This window comes from Schistocerca cancellata, chromosome 1, assembly GCF_023864275.1.
Source record: "Schistocerca cancellata isolate TAMUIC-IGC-003103 chromosome 1, iqSchCanc2.1, whole genome shotgun sequence".
NCBI lineage: Eukaryota > Metazoa > Arthropoda > Insecta > Orthoptera > Acrididae > Schistocerca > Schistocerca cancellata.
Window position 1 is genome coordinate 379,805,149 of NC_064626.1, and position 12,119 is coordinate 379,817,267.

At 40.5% G+C, this 12,119-nt stretch overlaps 1 protein-coding gene across 3 annotated transcripts in view; it reads left to right on the top strand.

Moving 5' to 3' along the window:
* LOC126175027 (dipeptidyl peptidase 3) overlaps positions 1 to 12,119 on the top strand; it is a 134,010-nt gene that overhangs the window by 26,156 nt on the left and 95,735 nt on the right. The window lies entirely within an intron of this gene.

Sequence of the window (12,119 nt, forward strand, 5' to 3'; positions counted from 1 at the left end):
CAGCCATTATATTAGCAGTAGATTTAGCGATCCCCTATTCCTTTGGGTCACCCCCCCCCCCCCCCCTCTCCCTCCGTCAGAAAACAGTAGCTTGTGAGACTTCAGAAATTGCTGTGGCCATTAGAGGTTTCACACAAGCTCTCCAGTGCCGTAGGTGACATCCATCAATGGAACTCCTCATTGTCCTTGAACAGCTCTGTGCCCAGGTCTGCCACCTGATAAACAGACAGAAACAAGAAGCTGGAAACGATTTGTTGCTACTATTTCACGCCATGCCCTTCCTTCATATGTCTGAGCAAAGGTGCGACACCTCTGAGGACACTGGTCCACCCACAGGTGTGCCTAGCATCTACACCGACCCCTGTGCTGTCTCAAAACACTTCATTATGCTTGAGCCTCTGTGCCTGAGAAGTATTGGCCTGCATTTTGTGTCCTCAGACAGCAGGTGGTATGAGTTCACTTACCATTGACTACACTTCACGTAGAGCCATGTATTGCTCCATTCAGTGGGTGGGAATTCCTCAGGTTTAGGGCCAGGCCTCATTCACAGCCTAATTCTTAGACATGGATGGATGGATTTCCAGTGTCACGTACTTGCTATTTTCAACCGCATTTGGAGCAGGGATGAGTTTTTACCTGGACGTGAGGAAGTGTAATTGTCCCGGTACTGAAACCCGATAAACGTCCTCCCAATTATTCTCACTGGTGTTCTATGCAAGTTGCTCAAACATATGGTGAGCTGGCAACTCCATTGGTACCTTGAGTCCTGGCATCTTTTGGCCGTATCTCAGGGCAGTTTCTACCAAGGCTGTTCAACTTGTGACAATTAGGTCTTCCTGGAGATTGCTGTTTGGTCAGTTTTTGTCCAGTGTCGACACCTTATTACTGTCTTCTTCGACTTGCATAAGGCTTGTGACACCACATGGCATCATTACATTCTCATTACCCTACCTGAATAGGGTCTCCAGGGCTCACTCGTAATTTTTGTGCAGAACTTTCCAGATTCAAGTTTGTGCTCTTCACAATACCCCTCCCCCATATACAAGAGAACTGTCTCCCACAGGACTCTTTAATGTGTGTGCACCTTCTTCTGGTGGCTATCAGAGGGCTATCTGTAGCTGTGAGGTCAACAGTTACCCTCCCTGTTTGCTGATGACACTCTCATTTACTATTGTTACCCCACTGTGGGTGTTACTGAACGCCAACTGCAGGTGCAGCCCGTGGCTCTCACCCATGGCTTCCGGTTTTCAGCCACCAAGACATGCGTCTTTGCCTTCAGTAGCTTTTGTACTGTCCATCCACAACCAGAACTCACCTTGACGACCAATTGGCAATGTAATGGAGTGTTATCTCTTTCCAGGACTTGTCTTTGATGCCTGGTTGGGGTGGCTTCCCCATCTTCACCAACTTAAAGGCAAACTAGCTGGTCACACCTCGACAATCTTTGCTGCCTCATTAACAGCAATTGGGCACAGACTGTCCTACACTTCTCTGATTCGACAAAGATCTGATTCTGTTTCAGATTGTTTGTGGGAGTCTGACATGGCTTGGCATTGCCTTCAGTCGTGTGGATGCTGGACCTGGTACACCACTGTGGGGTCTGACTTGCAAAGATGCCTTTTTGACCAGCCCTGTGAACGACCTACTCGGGGAGGCCGAGGTCCCTCCACTACAGATCAGGTGCCAACAACTGTTGCTCAACTGTGCGATATGCATTTGCTGCTCCCATGAGCATCCAAAATACAGCATCCTTTTCCCTCATAGGGTGTTCCTCCGCCTACAACTGAGGCCCAGGACTGGAGTCTTGATTGCAGTATGCATACGGTGTCTCTGCTCTGAACTCTACATTCCCCAACTGCTGCCTCTTGTCAGGGATCACTTGTGTATGCCCCCATGGTGTGTACATCATCCTTGGATGTGTCTCAACCTATCCTTTATACCGAAAGACTGTTGACCCAATGGTTTTTTCGCTGCCTGTTCCTGACCAGCCTTCATGGATTTCTGGGTTCAGAAGTGGCATACACTGATGGCTCTACAGTTGACGGATGAACCGGCTTTGCCTACACACATTCAAGGTACAGTGAAATATACTATCTGCCAAACAGGTGCAGTGTGTTCACTGCAGAGTTGGTGGTGATTGCTTGAGCTCTGTCTCTTTTGTTCTTGCGCCAACAAGATATTCTTAATTGGCAGTCAGTGTTGGAGGCTGGGAACACAGAGTGGTATGCCCTGGTCTCTGCAACAAACTGCAAATAATAAGGGGGACTATGACCATGTGCGATAGTCTTCCCTTCGTGCTTCTCGCAGGGAATATTGTTCTGTTGGCTTTTTATTGGTCACACTTGGCTGACCCATGGCCACCTCGTATGACATGAGGATCGACCTAACCATTGATGTGGTGCCTTTCTGAAGATGGCCCACATTCTACTGGACCGCCCCAATTTGGTACTTCACAGTGAAACCTTACACTTGCTGGCAAGCTGCCTCTGATGCTGGCAGACAGTGCCAAAGCGGCTGATCTGGTTTTATATTTTGCCTGTAAAAGTGGTTTCTGCTCCTCTCTGCGAGGTAAGGCACATTGGACTTGTCAGCCTCTTGAGGAGTTGGAGGAATGCCCCGTTGCCTGCTCGAACCCAGGGGGGCTCATGGTCACCCTTGCTAAGTGGTCTGTCATGTCTCCTGCCCTTCCCAACATTTTGTTCTTCGTATTCTTTTATATCTGCTGTTGGTTTACATCTTGTCGCCATTATCTTTCCTGTCCATGTTGCTAGTTTTCTTGTTGTAATGGAGGGTGAAGAGACACCAGACAGATGTAGAGGTAGCGTCTCACATCGCATAATATGTACTGAGGGCCTCCAGTGGTTTTTGGGCAGAGCAATTCGCCCGCCTCCACCCTCTTACTCCTCTCTCAGGACTCTTACTGGTTTGATATACATAGGATGGAGGGTCTGATCACCTTGAAGATTGCTCCCTTTAACCCAATATTCCAATACTTTTTGTCAACACAAAATACTGTACAAAAGTTAACAGCCCACAAAAACACAAAATGTAAGTTTATGTGTAGCGCACACAGCTTGCCAGAATACAATGCGTTCAGACTTTTATTATATATTATGAAAGCTACCGGTATATTACATTAAGTTACATAAAAGACGGGCCCAGTAGTGATAGGAAAATATTTGTGGGTAACACAAAGCATTTGCAGCCCCTGTCAGAGAAAATGGGAACTGTGTACAATCTTTTAACTGAATCGCAAGCTGTCTGCTGTCCCTCATGACATAAAATATTTTAAATGCTAACAAAATGATGTTATGGAGGCTGAGTAATAGCTCTGCAAGTAATTATCAGAGTCTCCATATTTGGAGAGTGCTGCTGTTACACAGCCTTGCACTGAATTAATGAATAGTCACTAGAATCGCTAAAAAGTTATTTACTTTACTCAGTGACCAGTTCTACTTTCATATCAAAGGAGTTTTGTAGTGAAATCTGAAACTGACGTTGTAAATGCATAATGTAATGAGTAAACACTTTACAAAAGAGGAATGTAAGTGTTTTAGCATGGAAAACTTAAGTTTACAGTGTGAAATAATACTGTATTTACTCGAATCTAAGCCGCGCTTTTTTTCCGGTTTTTGTAATCCAAAAAACCGCCTGCGACTTAGAATCGAGTGCAAAGTAAGCGGAAGTTCTGAAAAATGTTGGTAGGTGCCGCCACAACTAACTTCTGCCGTCGAATATATGTAGCGCTGCACAGGCATGCTTTGCAGGCACAAAGATAAATACTGGCGCCAAAACCTCCACGTCAGTAAATAAATTAAAAAAAAAGGGTGGAAGACGAGCCTTCTTCTCCGCCCCGAGTTTCGACCACTGCATTTTATACATTATCCAACGAAGTAAATAGAAATTCCGTATTGTTCATTTTCGAATGTAGCAGCATTTCAATGTACTACGAAAATCGGACTGGCAAGACTGTTTGGGATGTTTGTCAATATGGCCAACTCTACGTTCTGAATTTTTTCAACCTGTGAGAAGAAATGGTTGCTAATAGGAACTTTCATGAATTGTGAATCACATACAGTATTCTCTTCGCAATAAGAATAATACGAATATAAACATTTTGCCATATATTCTTTGGTGTTTGCTGCTATCTCATTTAAATCCTGTCTGCCTAATAAACTACGAAACTAGGGTGAGACAACAGCAAATGCGGAAGAATATACATATCATGTCATGTTTATTTTCGTATTATTCTTATGCCTAATAGTGATAGTCAGAAATGAAGCAAGGCAATTGACTAGATTTTTAAATCTAAGATGACTCTAATTTCTGTGCAGAATTTAATGTACTAAAGAGGCGTCTGCAAAGATTTTCAAACGGAGAAAAATTTTCGCTAAACTCTCGGTCAGAACGTCTTCTATCAAAAGCAGTCTATTATTTGGTTCTTGTTGATCATTATCAAAGAAAGCAGCAGTGTAAGTTACAACAAATAGCAGTCTCTTGCCATTGTTTTGCTAATGAAACGATTCCTCTCTTTTTTTAATTGTAAGCGGCGGTAGCGCACACAAAAGCAAGCCATGCCGTGAGCGGGGCAGGCCATAAACACTCATTATCAGAATGCGACAAACAATTCAGGACACAGTACAGTAATGCATTTTCAGCTTAGAGTGACGTAAACACCTATAACAAAGAGAACGGCACTTACCAGATCAAAGGAAAATAAGCAATCAATACAAACCAGACGAAGCATGTGAAAAAGGAAAGGCACCCGTATAAATACGGACGGAGCGCGTGACGCATAGCAATGGCTACCTAGTAAAGCTTAACTGCTAAGCTTACGACTCGAACCTACTGTAGCTGTATCGTCATTCATTCAACTTAAATTGTCTCTTATATTACAATGGACCAACTTCGTTTCAGTTTGGAGGTGCAGCCTAAAACTTTTCTCTCCCCTTGAATTTCGAGTCTCAAATTTCAGGTGTGGCTTAGATTCGGGATTTTCTTCTTCTTCTTCTTCTTCTTCTTCTTCTTCTTCTTTTTTTTTTTTTTCCCCCTTGATTTAGAGTCTCATTTTTCAGGTGCGGCTTAGATTCGAGTAAATACGGTAAGTATAGAACAAGAAAGAAAGAAAAGAATAATATAACTTACATTGCACAGTGATGAAGCAACATCAAATGATTATGCAAGTAAAAGTTGGGTAGTTTTAAAAGTGATATTCCCAATAATACTGTAGGAAAAATGGGAGTCATGCTTATAAAAGAACTGTAGATTTTGTACATTGAAAGTATTGGCATGCTTTAGCAATAAAAGAAATTATATGTTGATATCTTCAAAAATCTAAATTGTAATAGTAACAGGTAATTATTTAGATTTAATTAGATTTTAAAATAATTGCAGTGGACGGTGCGTCCAGGTCAAGCATAAAATTATACCCTGTAGCGTGAGCAGACAAAAGTTAAACACAGGAAACTGTAGATGCCACTAACATGTCATGGGTGTAATGTGGACCACTTGCAAGATAAGAACATTTTCACTAACATCTGAATGCAGCTATAAAATAGTGGAGGGTCTTTAAAGGAAGCTATCAATAATGCTTCTTCATACAGCCAGGAGTCTGATGTTTCTTAGTGTGCCCTGCTCATTGAGTGTCATTTCCTAGGATTTTTTTCAGGTGGGCATAAATTTCTGTTCCTTCATATATGTCCATAAAATATCTGTTCTTCACTGTATGAACAATTACAAAGTTTTTTTCCATACTGTGCACCATGTGTGTTGGAAGTTATTTAGAATCAATGCCTTGACTAAAAAATTCACCTTTAGTATTGTTATTATGGACACTTTTTGTATGTTTTTTTTTTCTGCTTAATTCAGGTTTGTCACTGTTCGTGTTATGTTCATTCTGTGTAAAAATAAATTATTGAGTTTCAAATCATAACACATTCTTGTTTAGAGCTCAAATAACACATTATGGGTCCAGACTACACAGTTTGCCATGATCACATAAAACAGCAGTTTATTTGAAGCAAACAAAAATACTTGTGCCTTCATGATGTCAAGAAAGTTCACTTCAGGGCACAAATACAGAATGTCAGTGAGTGACATCAGAGCTAACTCGTTGCCATTAATCAAAAACCTAAAAGGAAGAGAATTATAACAAAAGGCAATTTGCAATGAAAACTAGCTGCAGTGTGAACAATTGTGGCAGTGCATAATGAGCATGAAGAAAAATGAAGTTAAGACATACACTGCAAGGGCTAAAATAATCTGACGAGTTCAGCTTGCCATTTATGTGCATCTAAAGCACACTTCAACTATGAAAGAACCAGAGGATAAATTAAAACAAATTTAAAAGGACTTGGGACTTTGGCGAGGAGTAGGATGAACACTTTCAACAAGAAGACTGGAGACGTGTTTGTCTGTGGAAGAACATGTTGAGAATAATTTCAGTTTAAAACACATTAAAAGATTTTAACTTCTGGAGTGCAGGGCTATTGGGTAAGATATATTTAGTTTGCTGGACTGCCTAAAAAGCGCAAACCAATGATAATTTTCTAATTATGATTATTTTTCAAAAAATATTTTTCATACACTATTGGCAATTGATACCAAGTACCTGAGATTATTTGCACTTCTTTAAAAAAAATTGTAGTGTTACAGATGAAAGATCCTCAGTTCCCCACACTCCATAACAAAGTGATGTGGCGGAGAGATACAATAGAGCAATCGCAGGAAAGGCAAGATGTATGTTGTTTGACCCTAAATTACCTATGGAATTTTGGGTAGTAGTAGTTCCCACCCTGGTTTATCTTATTAACAGATCACCATCAAAAGCTTTCAAAAACATGGTGCCAGGGGAAGCATTCTCTGCTGACACTATTCAGCAGCAAGACATATGCCCACATACCATAAGCCAAGAAGCCCTAATGGGACAAGAAATGTGCTCTGTGCATACTTGTCGGATACTATAAATATAGCAAGGCATACTGGCTGTTCCATCCCATACAAAAAAGACCTATAAAAGCCAGACATGTAAATAAAGAAGAAATCATTCAGAAAAGTAATGACAAGCCAGGAACATCTGATCATTTGCTGGAAACAAACCAGATATTTATTCCTTTCACAGATGAGGACATCATGGGGACACAACACTACTCGAGGGATATCAGGTGGGATGACTGTTTCAAAATAATCAGGTTCAGTCAGAATAAAAGAAGATTTTGAATCATCTCAACAAGTGTTCAGACGACCTTTCAGACTCGCTGATTATTTGTCCTATCATACTAAAGATTGACAAGAAACAACCATCTACGAGGGCAGTTCAATAAGTAATGAAACACATTTTTTTTCTCGGCCAATTTTGGTTGAAAAAACCGGAAATTTCTTGTGGAATATTTTCAAACATTCCCACTTTGTCTCGTATAGTTTCATTGACTTCCGACAGGTGGCAGCGCTGTACGGAGCTGTTAAAATGGCTTCTGTAATGGATGTGCGTTGCAAACAACGGGCAGTGATCGAGTTTCTTTTGGTGGAAAACCAGGGCATCTCAGATATTCATAGTCGCTTGCAGAATGTCTACGGTGATCTGGCAGTGGACAAAAGCACGGTGAGTCGTGTCATCATCGCCGCAAGGTCAAGCAAGACTGTCTGATCTCCCGCATGCGGGCCGGCCGTTCACAGCTGTGACTCCTGCAATGGCGGAGCGTGCGAACACACTCATTCGAGATGATAGACGGATCACCATCAAACAACTCAGTGCTCAACTTGACATCTCTGTTGGTAGTGCTGTCACAATTGTTCACCAGTTGGGATATTCAAAGGTTTGTTCCCGCGGGGTCCCTTGTTGTCTAACCGAACACCGTAAAGAGCAAAGGAGAACCATCTGTGCGGAATTGCTTGCTCGTCATGTGGCTGAGGGTGACAATTTCTTGTCAAAGATTGTTACAGGCAATGAAACATGGGTTCATCACTTCGAACCTGAAACAAAACGGCAATCAATGGAGTGGCGCCACACCCACTCCCCTACCAAGAAAAAGTTTAAAGCCATACCCTCAGCCGGTAAAGTCATGGTTACAGTCTTCTGGGACGCTGAAGGGGTTATTCTGTTCGATGTCCTTCCCCATGGTCAAACGATCAACTCTGAAGTGTATTGTGCTACTCTTCAGAAATTGAAGAAAAAACTTCAGCGTGTTCGTAGGCACAAAAATCTGAACGAACTTCTCCTTCTTCATGAAACGCAAGACCTCACACAAGTCTTCGCACCCGAGAGGAGCTCACAAAACTTCAGTGGACTGTTCTTCCTCATGCACCCTACAGCCCCGATCTCGCACCGTCGGATTTCCATATGTTTGGCCCAATGAAGGACGCAATCCGTGGGAGGCACTACGCGGATGATGAAGAAGTTATTGATGCTGTACGACGTTGGCTCCGACATCGACCAGTGGAATGGTACCGTGCAGGCATACAGGCCCTCATTTCAAGGTGGCGTAAGGCCGTAGCATTGAATAGAGATTACGTTGAAAAATAGTATTGTGTAGCTAAAAGATTGGGGAATAACCTGGTGTATTTCAATGCTGAATAAAACAACCCCTATTTCAGAAAAAATGTGTTGCATTACTTATTGAACTGCCCTCGTACTTCGCAAGAATCATTGCACTCTAAGGACTTGCAGAAATAGTTTCAACCAATTCAAGAATAACTGGTCACTCGCAGAAAATCAAACTTTGGAGTCAGCAATCCTGCCTCCAGGCAAAAAGGCTGTTGATGTCAAGTGGGTCTTGAAGATAAAGAGAGACTTACAATAGCAAATAAATTACCATAAAGGTTGTCTGGTAGTTAAGATATGTGCAGAAGTAAGAAATGTAGAGTATGAAGAACATACGCACCAGTGATAAGATACAATCTATTCAGATATTTATTTAGTCTATCTGCTAAGTATGAGTTGGACGTAGAACATTGTGATATAGTGCCAGGTTTTTTGCAAGGCAACTTGGAAGAAGATTTATGTTAAAATCCCCATGGTTGAGTACATAACAAAAACAGTCAAAGGCATTAAAAGACTTTATGAAGTCTATCTTTGTCAATATTGCTTGTACTTTTAAAATTGCTGTAATGGAGTTTTTATTATTAGAAAAAGATTCAATGTCCATTGTGAAAGAACAGTGGATTCTCCGTGCTAAACAGGGAAACAGCTATCAAAACATCAAATTGGATAAAGCTGTGTTAAATTAAAATTTCAGCAAAACCACAGCTGACCACGTATTTACCATGAAAATTATGGAAGTGATATTCATTGTAGCAGTTTATGTAGATGACATGTTGAATTTTTGTAACAATGTGCAACAAAAGAATTGCATTTAAAGATACTCAAGGAGCAGCGTAAACTAAAGGACATTGGAGACATACCCAATCGTCTAGGAATCCGAGCAACAAGAGATCATAAGCATGGATTTTTATGGATGGACCAGACCCATTATATATATCAGATTTTACAAAATTTTTGCCATCTGGCACCTATACTTTTAGATAAACAACCAAGTATTAACTCATGAAATGAAATGAGCCCAAAGAGGGGAAAGAGCTGCATGTTGATTGTCCCATACAGAGAAGCCATAGGTAGAGCAACAAGAGATCATAAGCATGGATTTTTATGGATGGACCAGACCCATTATATATATCAGATTTTACAAAATTTTTGCCATCTGGCACCTATACTTTTAGATAAACAACCAAGTATTAACTCATGAAATGAAATGAGCCCAAAGAGGGGAAAGAGCTGCATGTTGATTGTCCCATACAGAGAAGCCATAGGTATTTGGGCTTGTTGGGTGAAGTACTGAGAGTCATCGCTTCTATTGAGGGTGTTAGAAATTATCATTCAGAGTCATTGCTTCAACTAGGAAGTTGAGCTTTGATGATGTTGCTTTGCATGCTTTTTGTGTATGTTCTTTTGTTTAGTACAGATTTGTCATTGATAGTGTTACATTTGTTCTGCGTAAGAATAACGTGCGTTATTCAAACTGCAATGCACAACATTGTACTAGACCAGATCTAGTGCATGGAATTGGAATGGTGAGTCAGTTTAATAACACAGGCGCTGTACAAAGAATCTGAAGGGAACTAAAGATTTCAAATTACAATTTTCTAAAGATGAGGACCATGCATGATACATTGATGCTAACTGTGCAGAGGACAGTGGAGACAGAAAATTGCCCACTGCTTTCTTGTTTGTCACAAGGTGCAGGATTTAATGGAACAGCAGTAAACAACCAATCTCTAGATGACCAAAGCAGAGTACATGGCATTAAATAACACTGATCAGGAAGCATTTTGGCTGCAAAGAGAAATATCCCCATTCCCAAAACAGGGTCCCATTACATTGTTTTGTGACAGCGAAGATGCACTTGATCTGTTACAAGACAGATACAAAGATTGCACTAAACACACCATGTCAGGCATCATTTCATCAGGGGAAAAAAAACATTCAGGAGAAATCGCAGTAGGGCAAATTTCAACAAATGGAATGCTCGCAGGCATAATGATGAAGCCCCTGCCAAGAACAAGACACCAGCTAACCAGAAAATTTGGGCTTGTTGGGTGAAGTACTGAGAGTCATCGCTTCTATTGAGGGTGTTAGAAATTATCATTCAGAGTCATTGCTTCAACTAGGAAGTTGAGCTTTGATGATGTTGCTTTGCATGCTTTTTGTGTATGTTCTTTTGTTTAGTACAGATTTGTCATTGATAGTGTTACATTTGTTCTGCGTAAGAATAACGTGCGTTATTCAAACTGTAATCACGTTTTCATTTAGAGCTCAGATGTCATAAATGGGACTGTCTTGTATGGGGTGAGCCACAAAGGTGAATTTACTTCCTATGCTACTTCTTTCTAAATCTGTGAGTTCCTTGTACCATATTTCCCATTTGTCCAAGTTAGCTAGTTTTACTGTCAGAGCAGCAGATCTTGTATTTGTCACCATTTTGGTATAGTCTTGTGTTAATGTCATGTGAAGGTTGCAATTGATGCGTGGAATCTAAATTTTCTTATAAAGATGGCAAAGTTTTTGAAACCTAGCTGTAGAAAAGGAACTTGACTGGTGTGACACATAGACTAAAATAATGTCTTATCACAGCGTGGTAGTTGATGAAATTTACAATTTGACAGTGTCTAAAATAAATTGGTTGCTACAGAATTTCCACATGAATTATCCAATTATGATGCTTTTATGCTAGTAAGAGGAAATACAGACATTAAAAATTGCAGGCTTATATCTAATTTTTTTGCTTAGACTCTGTACGATAGAGTAGTTATTTATATTTGTTGGAGGGGGGAGGAATCACTCTGCAGTACATCAAAGAATTTGTGTTTGTAAGAATGATTTAAATTACTTGTACTATAACCACTAACTTAAAGAAAGGGTGGTATGTGAAAAGTGTTTAAGAAACCTGGCGTAATGAGTTTCTGATTGCCACCAGCCTGATGTGTCTGCAGTTTTATTTCAAGTGCATGATGATTATTTGGGTAAGTAATCTGAAAGTGTAGGAAATAAGCAGTGAGTGGCAGAGTTATTGAATGAAGTTTTTGGGATCTGTCAGTGGTGGTATAAAAACATAATGTGAGCCTGGCACAACCCCTTTATAATCCTATATTTTCCTTGAAACTTTTAGTGATAAAGACACTGAATTTTTATTTGGGAGTAGCAGGGCTCAAACTCCAACCCGACCATCCTGATTTAACTATTTAGAGTCTTCGCTAAATTGCTTCAGGTAAAGAGCAGATGTTTTCTTCAAAAAAGCCTTGGCAAATTTGGTTCCCACACTCTTGTCCATCTGCACTACTTTTCCACCCTTAATGATGGTGCTGTCGACAAGATGTTAAATCCTAACCTTAATTCATACCTATTTACCTTTCATTGCTGACAGGACTAATGCTAGGGACATCAGATTTTTTCTTAGCTTGCAGGTGTGTTATTAATTATTAAACTCATTTGTGCCACTTTTTTATGTGTAGTCCATATCTGATATTCACTTGCAGGTGTTGGAAATGCTTTTTTTGCTGTTGCCTCAGTGCTGAAGTTTGCATTTAGTGTTTTGTTTTGCCTGAGTTAGTCACAGTTAGTGAATTTC